The 13611-nt window shown below is 40.3% G+C and overlaps 1 protein-coding gene across 20 annotated transcripts in view; it reads right to left on the bottom strand.

Annotated features, from left to right (window-relative positions):
* LOC129193610 (neurexin-1a-like) overlaps positions 1-13611 on the bottom strand; it is a 310368-nt gene that overhangs the window by 165721 nt on the left and 131036 nt on the right. The window lies entirely within an intron of this gene.

Consider the following 13611-nt stretch of genomic DNA (forward strand, 5'->3'; position numbering starts at 1 on the left):
CTGGTGAAATGCCACAGAGATTGTTTAAAGCTAGCAGGAGTTTGTAACAGCCTTTTCAGGACAGTAACTAAACCACAACCCAATAACAAAACCATTACTGTTCTTGCACATCTGAGACAAGACAGAAATTTGCAGGGACGGGAGAGGGAGAGTTTTTGGGTTATAGGGTATGAATGTTTTCACACACCACCTCATCACCACTTCCTCGTCACACAAAGCCACATGTCACATCCATCCCCTCTGGGGTGACTCAGTCACATTTCTCACCCAAATCCAATTTGTCCACGCCCCCTCCTGGGGTACCCTGCAGATGACAGCAGCGTGGGGCTGACAAACGAGTTACAATGCTTCCTGCCTGGCTGCTATAGCAAAGCCTGGCATTTGGAAATTCAAGAAAGTTCAAAGTCCTAAGACTGTACTTGAAAAGTGCTCAGTCCCAGAAGATATTTACTCTTCTGCTAGCCAGTTTTTACACACACTGTTGGTTCGGTTATTTGATGTATTCTCTTGTCACATTCTCGCTGTACATATGAGTAAACAGTAACTTTTGTTCGCATTCATGTTAGACCTGGAAAAATTGAACGTGATAGTCAATGCTGCTTAACAACGGATGACAGATTAGGCCACATACAGAATTCCTGCTATGAAAATTTGAAATGCCCAAGCCTATAGAGAACCCATTAGTATTTCAAGAAATGAATAAAAAAAACTAATGTGCTGAAGAATATACAATCCAAAATATTTGGGGAAATATACTGTATACTTTATGAATAGAACCCTGTCACAAGGGATGAGCATTTCCTTGATCGACAATGCAAAAACATTAATCAATGAATCCATTAACATTTTAAATTAGATTATATAATCTCTCTCTCTCTTTCTGGTCTGTACTCCTGTTTTAATGTCGGTGTGGCATTGAGCTGCCCAAGACGTCATGCTGTACTGTACTTCTTTATACAGTGACCAAATCAACACGGCGGCCTAGTGGTTAGCATGTTGGCCACACAGTCAGGAGATCGGGAAGATCTGGGTTTGAATTTCCGCTGGGCATCTTTGTGTGGAGTTTGTATGTTCTCCCCGTGCGTGTGTGGGTTTTCTCCCAAATTTAAAAAAAAACACATACAATTGCCAATTAATGTGCAACTCTAAATTGTCCATAGGTATGAATGTGAGAGTGAATGGTTGTTTGTGTATATGTGCCCTGCGATTGGCTGGCGACCAGTACAGGGTGTACCCCGCCTCTCGCCCGAAGCTAGCTGGGATAGGCTCCAGCATGCCCGCAACACTAGTGAGGATAAGCAGCATAGAAGATGGATGGATCAACAGCCAAATACTTACTGTATACACACACACACACATATATATATATATATATATCCATATATATATGGATATATATGGATACAGTATATGTCAGTTCCAGACACAAACACGAAAACAAACACAAAACAAAACACATTTTATCGAGAAAATTTTTAAACAAAGCAAAATAGTGTACATATGAATGATGAATGAAATGGATAAATGAACAGGAGGGGCGAAAGAGCCACACTGATACTGTTTCACTCACAAACTTGGTAATGACAATGGTTTAATTTGATTTGAACATGCATACAAGTTACAATGCAATAAATCACATAGTTCAATTCGCAGTTCCACATGTCCAAAAGGAGTAGGAAGAAGCAAAGCATATTTAATCCTACATCTTGTCCATTTCACATCAATTGCAATGCAATTATTCAATTCCTGTATTCCGATGCAGTCTTTAGCAGTTGATACATCGGAAAATGATACAATGGAAAATGATAAGCTAATGTAACAGTGTAGTAATATAACTGTCAGGGTTTTTCTTCATAATAAATAATAATCACATAATTAGTATAACAGTGAATAAATAATAATCAGTTTAAAGACATAACTGAACCTAGCTGTAATAATGGGGGAGTACTGACAATGAACTCACAACGATGAAGAGTAATGAGTGTTGCAGTGATTAGACATAGCATATTGCACACACACACACGCTTCCACTGTATTTATAATATAGCTATTATGCTCATTCCTAACATGTATCATCACCACAGGTGTTTTAAGCAGTATATCAACTCTCAAGCCAAGATATATTTGACAATATGGAGACTAAAATGTGTGGGAATCATTTCCTAATCCAAAGTGAACACCACTCAAAAATGCAATACCGAAGGCGCAGTCGTTTTCAGCGGCCCTCCCATGTTTACTATCTAAATAAATTGAGCAGAATGAGGCTGTCAATGCGCCCAACAGGAGGCTGTCACAGGGCAGATGGAAGCCACCAAACTAAACCAAGCATTCATTTTCCCTCCTTGTAAAACACAAAACACCATTGTTCTGCATGCTTTCACAGGAGTCAGCATGTGTTTGCTACAGTATGTGTGTGATGTGACAAATTAGGCTTTGATACTAACAAGGGGAAGAAAGGGGAGACAGTACACACTTTTTTCTCTCTTTCCCTCCGTACTCCCCTCAGGAGAAGAGGCTCTGCAGGAGGGGAGCTGTCAGCTGCATGTCACAGGATTGTGATGTGCATGCCAAGGTATCAGGGCACTGCGACCAATCCAATTTACATTTTGCTGGGGAACAACTGCCAAAGGCTTTCGGAAAATATATGTCCAACTTTTGGGATAAACAGGAGGAAACCACAACCGAATAGCATAAATAATTCAAAGACTCTGTCCTCTTTAGTGCAGCATTCTTGGAATGCACACAATCTGAGAAGTGGACTTCTTAAAGTTACATATGTGTAAAGTAAATTATTCAAGTGAAGGGATTAGTATCTTTCTCTATCAGTGTTAGCTCAGTATGGTAACAGCATGGCCACTGAGTTTGTGCAAATGGAAAGCTAAAAACGGGATTATTGTGTCCAATCACTCTTCAGGAATGTGGAGCTATCAAAACAATAGCATGAAAACCAATCAAAATGAAGCCTGAATCTTTAGACTGTTGAAAAATGATGGTTTCTTGTACAAAGGGCAAACTTGATCTAATAGAAAAGCCATGTGACTATTTTTATCCCTATTTAGAGCCACTGAAACCATAACTCCTCTCTTCTAACATCACAGTTTCCGTGCTTTACAACCAAAAAGCCTGTGCTGCTGTACTCATTGCTGAAGGGTGCTATAGCCAACTAATTTGACATCACAGTAGACCCCCACTTTTCGTGAGATACTTTAATGCTAATGAGCTGTGTTTGTCCACACTTGTCTCTGACAGCGTTTGACTCCATGAAATCCATTTGTGCACTCTGTACAATTATGTAGCTCTGCACTTGGTTTTGTTTTAAGCTGTGTAGCGAAGCCTTTGTGTTTGTTGACAAAGTGGTCCTCCATGAAGTAGTGGGCGTGCGCCAGGGCAGGCTATGAAAAGGACTTTTTGTTTTCTTTGCCGCATCATAAATACATAGAACTTCAAAACCAACCATTTAAGACCATTTTCTATCCAAAATGGAGCAAACAAGTTAGGGAGAATATAAATGTTTCATAAATAAGCTTTTATATTTATATAATTAAAAACTCAATTTTGCATAAATAGGGTACTTTAAAAAAATCAGGCACATCACCCGTCACAATATTAAACCCCTTTTAACTTTTGCTTGGCTAGGCTGATTGTCTGAAAAGCTGAAAAAGTGAGCTAGCACAACACAGTTTGTCCATAAAGCGTACAGTATGCTAATTTGCATTGCAGTGCACTGTGTTAAATCGTTGTTGATACTGCACATGTGGACATCTTGGCAGGTTATGCAAATTTTCGGCAGCAACATATTGCAATTTTATGCACCCATACCTGGACTTAATTATGCATTACAATTACAGTTATGCAGTCATTCACACATGAGAGCAGTGACCTACTGCCATGTGCAGCTATCTGCAAAGTGCATGTGTATGTGTACTTAGCACATACAGTATGCTGAGCTGCATACCTGAACAGCCTTCTGTATTTTGATCAACAGTGTGCATTTAATGCAGGTGTTGGCTGCACACAGATATCCAGAATGTCATATCTCATTAGGGAATATGTGCATGTCAGGCAACAAGCCATCTGGTAAGCGGCCTTGGCCTTACACTAATATTTTGGCTAATTAGCATCTGGATTAACAATGAAGGGGTAGACATTTGGGATGCACGGGCAAAACTGCTTTGTCTGCTTAATTAAAGTCGTTCAAAATGGGGCAAATAGCTTCATGCCTCTCTTTGCTAACCCCACCCCCTGTTCCGACAGCTACATTGTCGTCGTCCTCCGCCTACACCATATGTAATTGCTGTAGTTTGCCACCGGGGGGTACACCATGCTTGGAAAAGTGAGAGCTGGGGTAATTCTTTTGACAGCTCCTCTGCCTACTGGTGCCTGCTGCATCCGACCGGCATCGTGGCAATCTGGAGCCATCAAAACAGCTGGCAGCAGGCCATACCGCTACTCCCACTCACTTGCACACTAAAGCCAGTGTCGTACACTGAGCAGACACAGCCAGAAAACAAGAGAGTTGAGTGCACAGGCCAAAACACAGTAAGACACTTGAATGTGGAATGAGAAAGCCACGATAACCACGATAAAGAACTCATGGCTGTGAAGATGCAGAGATTTCGTTTTCCAAGTCAAAGTGAACACTGCCTATGTGAACCCAAAGAACGCTCTCCAGATAAGTAATTATCTTTCAGAAACGTTACTATGTGTATCCAGTGTCTACGCCGCCTGCCTTGTGTACATTGCCCATATTCCTGTCATCTCATTAGCCTGAATTGGAGCACACATGTGGAGGAAAAGCAGAGCAATGATGAACTGGCACATTCATCAGACGTTCTCTCTCAAAAGTCTTCCATTAAAAAGATTGTACTGTGCTGTCATAGTCATCATACTAGACTAGACATCATACTAGACATCATAAATCTTGATATTATTGGTGTTTGGATCTCTCTAGTTGGTTTGAGCATGTTCATTTCTAGGTAACAATGTAACTGTTTCAGCCTGGACAAGGTTTAATTCCCACAGCATAGAGATAGGAAGGATAGATGCACAGTGTGACCTTCCCCCCGGACACCCCTGCACATTACCCCTCAAAGCGTTTCCAACTGCTCCAGCGTGTCACAAATACTGCAAATTTCACAGCTCCACTCTATCATGGTTTTTCCAAACTACATTGATAAATCATGCTGTTTTGTGGTTGAATGAGACCTGTTATTATTCAAAAAAGATGCATATTTAAGAAACGTTTACATTTTTTTACCAAAATTAAGCATTTTTAAACATAAAATCAGCTAAATGAACTAAAATACAAACATAAGGCATTCAGAAGATACATTCAAAGACTTTCAAAGAAGTTGTGATGGTATGTAGTATTCTACAGTGGTCACTAGGTGTCTGTAATGTTCGGTGAGGTACACAAGCACCAGAATTGATCAGGGTACAACAGGCTTTTACTGCAGGTGTGAACTCTCTCATAACAGGCACAATAGTCCCCAACACAGGCTACTGTTGCGGCTGTAACCCACGGCAAGCTGAAACCCAACTCTGAACCCCCAATGTCACTTCCTGTCGCCCCAATCAGCTCCCCTAGCACCGGAACACATTTACAGCAACACACACGAGCACGAGTCCTATTGATGTCTTAAATGGATTATTTGCCCTTACAATGTGTACGAGAAGGTCACAAAGAGGTTTTCTATGCTCTAATTACAAAAATATATAATTTATAAATAAGGCATCACATGGTCAGGTCTGGAACCAATTAACCGAGATAAAGGAGGGATTACTGTCAGAAATGTTAGTACACCCTTCGCATTTCAACATTAGAGTATATCTTCTCAAAGCACACACTACATATGAAATAAAACTTGGATATACTTTAGATTAGTCAGTGTGCAGTCCAGTGGGCACCCTCCTTCATTGGTGTTTCAATGAAGGAGAGGGCTCTTCGGGAACACCTGGTGTCACAGGTGTGCCCTCCTCTGCTTTCAACTCTTCTGTGCCCTTGATATTACTTTGGGGCCCAGGAAATGTCTCACTACTGACTAGAATCCTCTGCTGCACCTGAGACAGCTTTGATTGTTTGACGTTGGGCTTGGCCTCAAATTCCAAAGTCATTAAGCAGCCTGATGGTAGACTTGGCAACAAAGCCGCGGGGCAAACCTTGGTTCTCCATTCACGTTTCTCGGCATCGGCTACCTCAATGATGTAAACTCTGAATTGTGGAGGACCAGAGCACAAGGTCTGGTCTGAGGTTTGTTATGGCAATCTCAGATGGAAAACAGAGCCTTTGGTTCAGATCTACCAAGAACTCCCACTCACATGCCCCTCCAAGATGGCTAATGTTTAATGTTGTACAGACTTCAGCTAGTGTTGCACCTTCTTGCAGCTTGAATGGGCTTGCAGATGCCAGACACAGTAAGAGGGGCAGGAGGCAGGGCATTGATCTTTGTTTGTCTGGTCTCCTTAGTAGCTACTAGGTACTTGAGGACATGGTTGTGCCGCCAGGTCAAGTGGACTTGTAAACGGCTTGTCTTGCAGCCAACCAGAACCTGTTTCAGGTTGGCTGGAGAAAGACAGAGGGGACAGGTTGGCTCTTTTCCGGACCACTGATTGAGGTTTATACTGTAGGTAGGAAAGACATCTTACGTGGCCTGTCGGATAAAGCTGATGAAAAAAAGCTTCCAAAAGCTCATTCCAAGAGAACTTTCTCCTCTCAACTCTCTCCCATCTCATCCATTGTCCTTACTTCGCTTGCGAGACAGCCTTTGCACATCTTTTTGGTACTCCTGCCGCCTCACCTCCTCGACGACCAGGTGTCAGCGCTGAGCTGGAGCTGCCCTCTTCCATGATAGTCAGCCCTCTCCAAGGCCAAGGCCTCCTCTCCCTTGTTGTACAAGGCCAACAATGTCTCGGTGCCTGAGATCTGTGTTTGCCTGCTGAGTAGCTGCAGATGGGGTCCATTTCCTTCTGGTCACCAGGGTAGGAGCTGTTTGAGCTCCACATGGGTCACAGGATGCTGTCAATGTCATTTCCAACCTTACTTTGGGATATTTGAACTCTGCAAGGCTGGAAACAGGAAGCTCCAGGACACCTCTTCAATATAGCCCGATGTTGCTGAATGTTGCTGAGGCATCCCAGCCACTTTTTGGCAAATGAGCTGACCAACCTTTCCAGTTTTTTCAACTTTGAGGCTGAGACCTCATAGATGGTAAGACGTCACATCAGCCTGGGTCGCAGCCAGAACGGAAGATACCACAGCTTCAGCCTGCCTGAGAGCATGGTCTCCAGTCCACTGATGCTGTCCTGCCAAACTGGTCCACCTGTTCTGTGTCCCTGAGGATGGCATTACAATATATCAACACCCAAGACTATTGACTGGCTTTTCTGATATTGTTGGTACGGGTTCTTCGCCAACGTAGAACAGCTGACCTGACAACTTCCCATTGACGACTGAAATACTCCTGGACTTGCTAGGTTTTGTTTGCTCAGCAGTCGTTATTCCTTGGTTGTGGTGAGTATGGTCATGTCGTCCATAAACGCTCTGATGGGACGGAGACGGAGACCCGGTTTCTGTCCTCTTACTCACCAGGAGGCTCGAATGATGACCTCCGTAGCCATCATGAAGGCCAGTGGTGAGATCATCCTCCATTATCCCTTTTTCCAGTCGTAGCCATCCTGTGCTATACTCAAAAATGTACACGCATAGCGGTACATCTTGGAAGTAGGATTTGATGAGGCCTGTGATTGCCTCTGGCACACTGAAAAAGTTGAAAGCCATCCAGAGAGGACTGTGAGGAATTGGTGAGGTCCAAGAACACAACATGGATATTTTTTCTATCCGTTTTGGCGGCTTGGATTTGATGCCATATCATACTGTGTGTTGTAAACAACCGGAGAAGCCTGGAATCCCTGCCTTCAGCACCGTGGTATCAATGTAGTGGTTCTTTTCCAGGTAGACAGCTAGCCAGTGAGCGACTGCACTGAAGAAGATTATTATTAGACTCATCTTGTTCTGCTTTAAAGAAACTTCCAACTTTTGTCTGTTCTTCATCCTGCAGAGACAGTTGGCGGAGGACTTTTTAAAATAAATAGAAATTTATATAAAGTGAAAATGAACTGAGAGAAATTCAGTAAAAAAATCAAACTTATTGTGTGGCGATATGGGAAAATAACTATAAAAGTACACTTCATTTGCTAAAGGTACTGCAAAAAAAATCAGTTAGGATAATCCATAATGCCACGGATCGAGAACATACAAATCCTCTAGAGAGCAAAAATATGACCTCAGAGAAAAATTAAACCTAAATCATTTATACGCGAGAACAACGCTAAAAACCTTCAGCATTTCAGTATGTGGAATCAAATTATGGAACAGATTGAGCAAGGACAGAGCACTAACATGAGCGATTTCAAGAAATAATACAAGCAGTTGATGTTATGGTCATGGCCATGGTCATGGTTTGATTTATTTGAACATTCTATTCACTTCAGTATACATCACATATCACAATTCACAGTTCCACATGCTCAAAAGAAGAAGGATGAAGCAGATCATCCAATCATCCAATCATCCAATCCTACCCCCTCTTTGTTTTGCATCAAATTGCTAATACATTTCACAATTACTAGTACATCTCACATCAATTGCTGATACATTTGTTCATTTTTCATTCGACATGTTCCCTTTGCCAGTTCTGAATAACACGAGAAGTGATGAGCAATATTACAATATTACAATGACGCTGAAGTTTGCAAATCTGTACAGACAAATTGCTGTTAATTGCATAAAGTGCCGTTGTTTTATGGCTTAGCATAGTATTTCTCTTAACATCGAATGCTTGTACTATTTCTTGAAACGGGTCGTTTTAGTGCATTGTTTGAGATCTTTACTTGTTGCATAATTTTAGCAGTTTGAAAGTCTACTAGGTCAGCAAATTTGAATAATGGTGATTTTAGAAATAAGGGTTTGTGTGTTCTCTATAAGCAGCCTTATGAATTATCCCTAGTGATCTTTTTTCTAGTACAGTGAGTGAGAGAAGTCTACTTTTATAGCTGTTTTCCCGTATCCCTGCACAATAACTTAGATATGGCAAGACTAGAGAACAATACAGAGTGTGGAGTGATTTTTGGTCGAATTTTGCTTGATCAGTATAGAAGTATTTCTTGCCACTTTATATTGTATATTTTTAATGCTGGATTTCCAACTCGTTTTGTCATCCATTATCACGCCTAGACATTTATTTTCATTCACTCTGTCAATGTCCACGCCATCTATTTGTATTTGCCCCTAACTATCCTTTCTCCTGTTACCAAATAGTATTACTTTAGTTTTACTTAGGTTGAGGGATGATATGTTTTAAATCAAACCATCTTTTTAGTATAGTAATTTCATCTGTGATTTGTTTTCATTAGCTCTAGCGTGCTTTCTCCAGAACAGAATGCGGTAGTATTGTCTGCAAATAATACTAGCTTTAGGTCTTTTGTGGCTTTACAGATGTCATTTATGTATAAGTTAAACAGTTTTGACCCCAGTATTGACCCTTGGGGTACGCCATATGATATATTTAAGCTGGCAGATATATGTTCTCCTAGCTTCACATATTGCTTCCTGTTTGCTAAGCAGCTTTTTACTCCGTTCAAGACTAACCCTCTGATTCCATACATTTCTAATTTGTTAATTAAGATATTGTGATTAATTGTATCTAATGCTTTTGTCAAATCCATAAATACTGCAGCTGCACACTCTCTACGGTCTATAGCGTTGGTAATTTCCGCGGTTATTTCAATTAGTGCCATGGAAATGTTAGCTCTGCATCCATATTGGCTGTCCGTGAGTAACTCTTTGTTATTTATAAATTTATCTAACTTGTAGTTGAATAGCTTTTCCATTATTTAAGAAAATTGTGGTAATAAGGAAAATGGTCGGTGGTTAGTGAATTGATGTTTGTCTCCATTTTTTAAAATTGGTACTATTTTAGCTATTTTTATTTTGTTTGGAAATACATCAGTACGAAATGATAAATTACTAATGTACGTCAACGGTTCCGCAATCTCATTAATGACCTTTTCTATTGTTCCCATGTCAATTCCATTACAGTCACAGTCAGTCAGTCTTTGCTATTTCTTTTTTTTGTCACACCAGTGAGGAACGTAAGAGTTAGGATTCCTGTGTGTACTTTCATTCCCTACTTTTGCTGATTAGTTTTTTGGGATTCTTTCTTCCAAATTTGGTCCGATAGTTACAAAGTATTTATTAAACATTTCAACTACTTCGTTCATATCCAAATTTTTGGCAATTTACAAGCATAAAGTAATTCAGGGTAATCTGCTTTCTTGGATCTATTCCTGATAATATTTTTTAGAATGTCCCATGTTGCTCTAATGTTCTTTTTGTTCTTGTCTAATAGATTACTACAGTATTTTCTCTTACATACTCTTAAGATATCTGTTAACTTTGTACATCTTATACGCATTTTCTGCTTCTTTGTTTTTATTGTATAATAAATCTCACATTATAAATCTCCTATATAATGTGTTTTCCTTCTTACAAATCTAATGGTCAATTTAAAGTCATGCATGTTTTTGTAATGTGGGAGGAACCCGGAGTACCCGAAGAAAACCCGGAACATGCAAACACAGAGATGCCCAATGGAGATTTGAACCCAGGTCTTCCCAATCTCCTGACTGTGTGGCCAACATGCGAAGCACTAGACTGCAAATGATTGTAGTAACAACCTGTGCAGCTCTGGTAAAGTCCATGTCCAAGAGGATTAAGGCAGTGCTAGAGAACAATATATGACACTTTTGACACAATTTGGACATTTTTACTGTGATGTGTGCTCATTTGTGTTGCCAGATATTTAGGCAATAATGGCTTATTTTTAGTGCATTCCAAGCTGTAGGCTGACTACTCAGTTTTGAGATACGTTAAGCGTGAAAATGAAAGACAAATGACTAATTACCTTGGATGGATGAATGAACGGAAAGATCAAATTCTCTGCTTTGGTGTCCAAAACAATAAAGCCATTTTTTTACACAATAAAAGGTCCTTTTGCAACTATCCATGTTTTCATCAAATCTATGATAGCAATGCGGAATGTTTTCCAGTGAGATAACCTGAAGTGCACCGCACCATGATAACATTGTCACATGCCTCACTCGTTTTGACATTTGCCTTGATTATGCATATTTTAATTGGTTTGCCAAGCACTATTGTTGCTCAGTACTTTTAAATAAAGTAAACATCCACATTCCCCCGTGTCTTTGTTTGCTAGTATTAATCCATGGAAAGTAGAAAAACACATCATGAATGAAAAAATATTGAATAGAAACACATATATCCTCATGATGCAAGCTATTCATATTTCAAAATGCAATATAAACTATATTGGTACTACACTTTAGTCACACAGTCTGCTTATGTCAATAAGCCAGAACATTCAAGTACAGCCCAAGAAATGACTTGGCCCTCTCACACGGCTAGTTGTTGTTTTGATCGAGCTAGATTTTGATCAAACAAGTCAAAGAGTAATCTGCTGGTCAAAGGCCAACAAGCTGATATCAGCAGAAAAGCACTGCCACAACCTTGCTGAGCTTTGCACTCCATGAAACCCAAAGACATATCTCTGGAATTCAGAGAGGTCGATCAAAACTATGGATTCATAACTCAACCATAAATAAATTATCCCCAGTAGAGAGCATTTTAGTACTGTTTGGGATAATGTTTTTATGTAATAAAGCTTATAGACTAATAAATAGCAGAGTTAGCCAAGATATAGAACCATAAGACTTCACTCACTCCTATTTGTCTCCTCTGGAGGAGAAATGATGAGTATTCTGTGCCAGATCTCAGCACAGGCGAGTGGTTTGATGAGTTAAAAGGTTAACAGAAGACAGCCAATTTGCAGGCTATTGTGCATGCTGGATGTGACCACTAGTGTGTCTCAGCCGCGCATCAGTCACTTGCCATTCAACACAGTCAGACACTCAACGCTCCACAAACCCTGACTTTTTCTCTCTACCGCGCAGTGGCGCGTTAGAACAATCTTTTCTTCAAATCATTTTCAGCCTGTTTTTGTCTATGCTCCAATATCAGAATATTGGATTAAAAAGACAAAAAAAAAAGAAGCACCTGCTGGCTTTGGTCGAGCAACACTTTTCACCTCAAACTCTAAAGGAGGAAAAAAAAAATGCATTGTGCAACCTCCAAAGTCAAACACATCTAAAATTCTACAATTTGGAGTTAACATTTTGGGGGGAAAATATGCCTCCAAAGATGCTGAACATCATATGAGACAAGAGATTGTGAGAGTTACTACTTGTAGGTTTTGTACTTATAGGTTTACTTGTAGGAGGAGTTGGTATATTCCTCTTCAGGTTCATGTTGGTGGCCGAGAAGTGCAAACAATTTTAACAAAAGGTAAAAGAAATTACAATCAGACTACCCACGAGGGGATCGCAACACACGAATCAGACAGGAAGCGACATTTGGAGTTGTGGCAGGTGTTAATGGAGGACATTGGCATCATGTTTTGCCCGTTTAGTGGCATAAAATTGAGCTGCTTGACGTGATTTTGTTGCCCATGTGGCCAGTTGTTGGAGTTGTTAAATGTAATGGAAGGAACAAATGTAGTACAGGAGTCCATCAAACATTTGAATGAGGGTATAACAATCCCCATTCCCCTTCCAGGTGGTTTAATTGTACATTGTTTTGCTTTTTGTTAAAGTGTTTTGCACTTGTCCAACAGTCCAACAGTAACCGTAAAAGGAATGAATCAACTCCCCGAAGCTGATTGGCCCAAAGGTTATCACTTCCAATAACTCTGGGCTTTTGTTCATTCACCCTTCCGGGTGATTTTTTTTTTGCTTTTTGTTAACTTGTTTTACACTTCTCGGCCACCGTAGTTTTGACAGTGTTGGCTGTGTTTCAGATAGTTTTGTTATCTCATTTGGCTACATTTTAGTTGTATATATTCTCATTATACAGTGGTTAACTTATTTTTGACACTTTACACACAGTTAAGAATGTTAAAATATGACTTAAAACATAGTTGTACAGTTAAAGGGTTTAATGTTGTCAAAGTTTGACTCTGGAACTTACTATTTCAATTTGCATTGTTGTCTATGGGAAAAATAGTATAATAGTATAAATCATAATATATAATGCATAATAGATAACAGTAGAAATCTGAGGTTTGACAGTGTAGCTGTTCAGCCGCACACTGCCTTACCGTATTCTTTAGTCGCACTCACTGTAACTAATTCTCAAGCAAGTCTTGTATTAGAAGACCAAAATTAAATTTTTAACGGAGTGCGTTCCCAAAACATAGTACGGAACACTGTAAACCGAGGACCACCTGTATTCATTCACGCCGCAGACACACATTGGTATTGGTAGCCACAGCTGCCCTTAGGTAGACTGACAGAAACATGGCTGACAATTTGCACCGTCTAACCTTCATTCACGTTCATACAGCAGGTAGCCTGCACTGGAGACAATGTGGGTGAAGTGTCTTGCCCAAAGAAACAACAGCAGTGACTGCGATGGAGGAAGCTGGGTTCGACCAGCAAACCCTCCGGCTTCTGGATGACCTGCTCGACATCCTCAGCCAC

The sequence above is a fragment of the Dunckerocampus dactyliophorus genome, chromosome 14 (assembly GCF_027744805.1).
Source record: "Dunckerocampus dactyliophorus isolate RoL2022-P2 chromosome 14, RoL_Ddac_1.1, whole genome shotgun sequence".
Lineage (NCBI taxonomy): Eukaryota > Metazoa > Chordata > Actinopteri > Syngnathiformes > Syngnathidae > Dunckerocampus > Dunckerocampus dactyliophorus.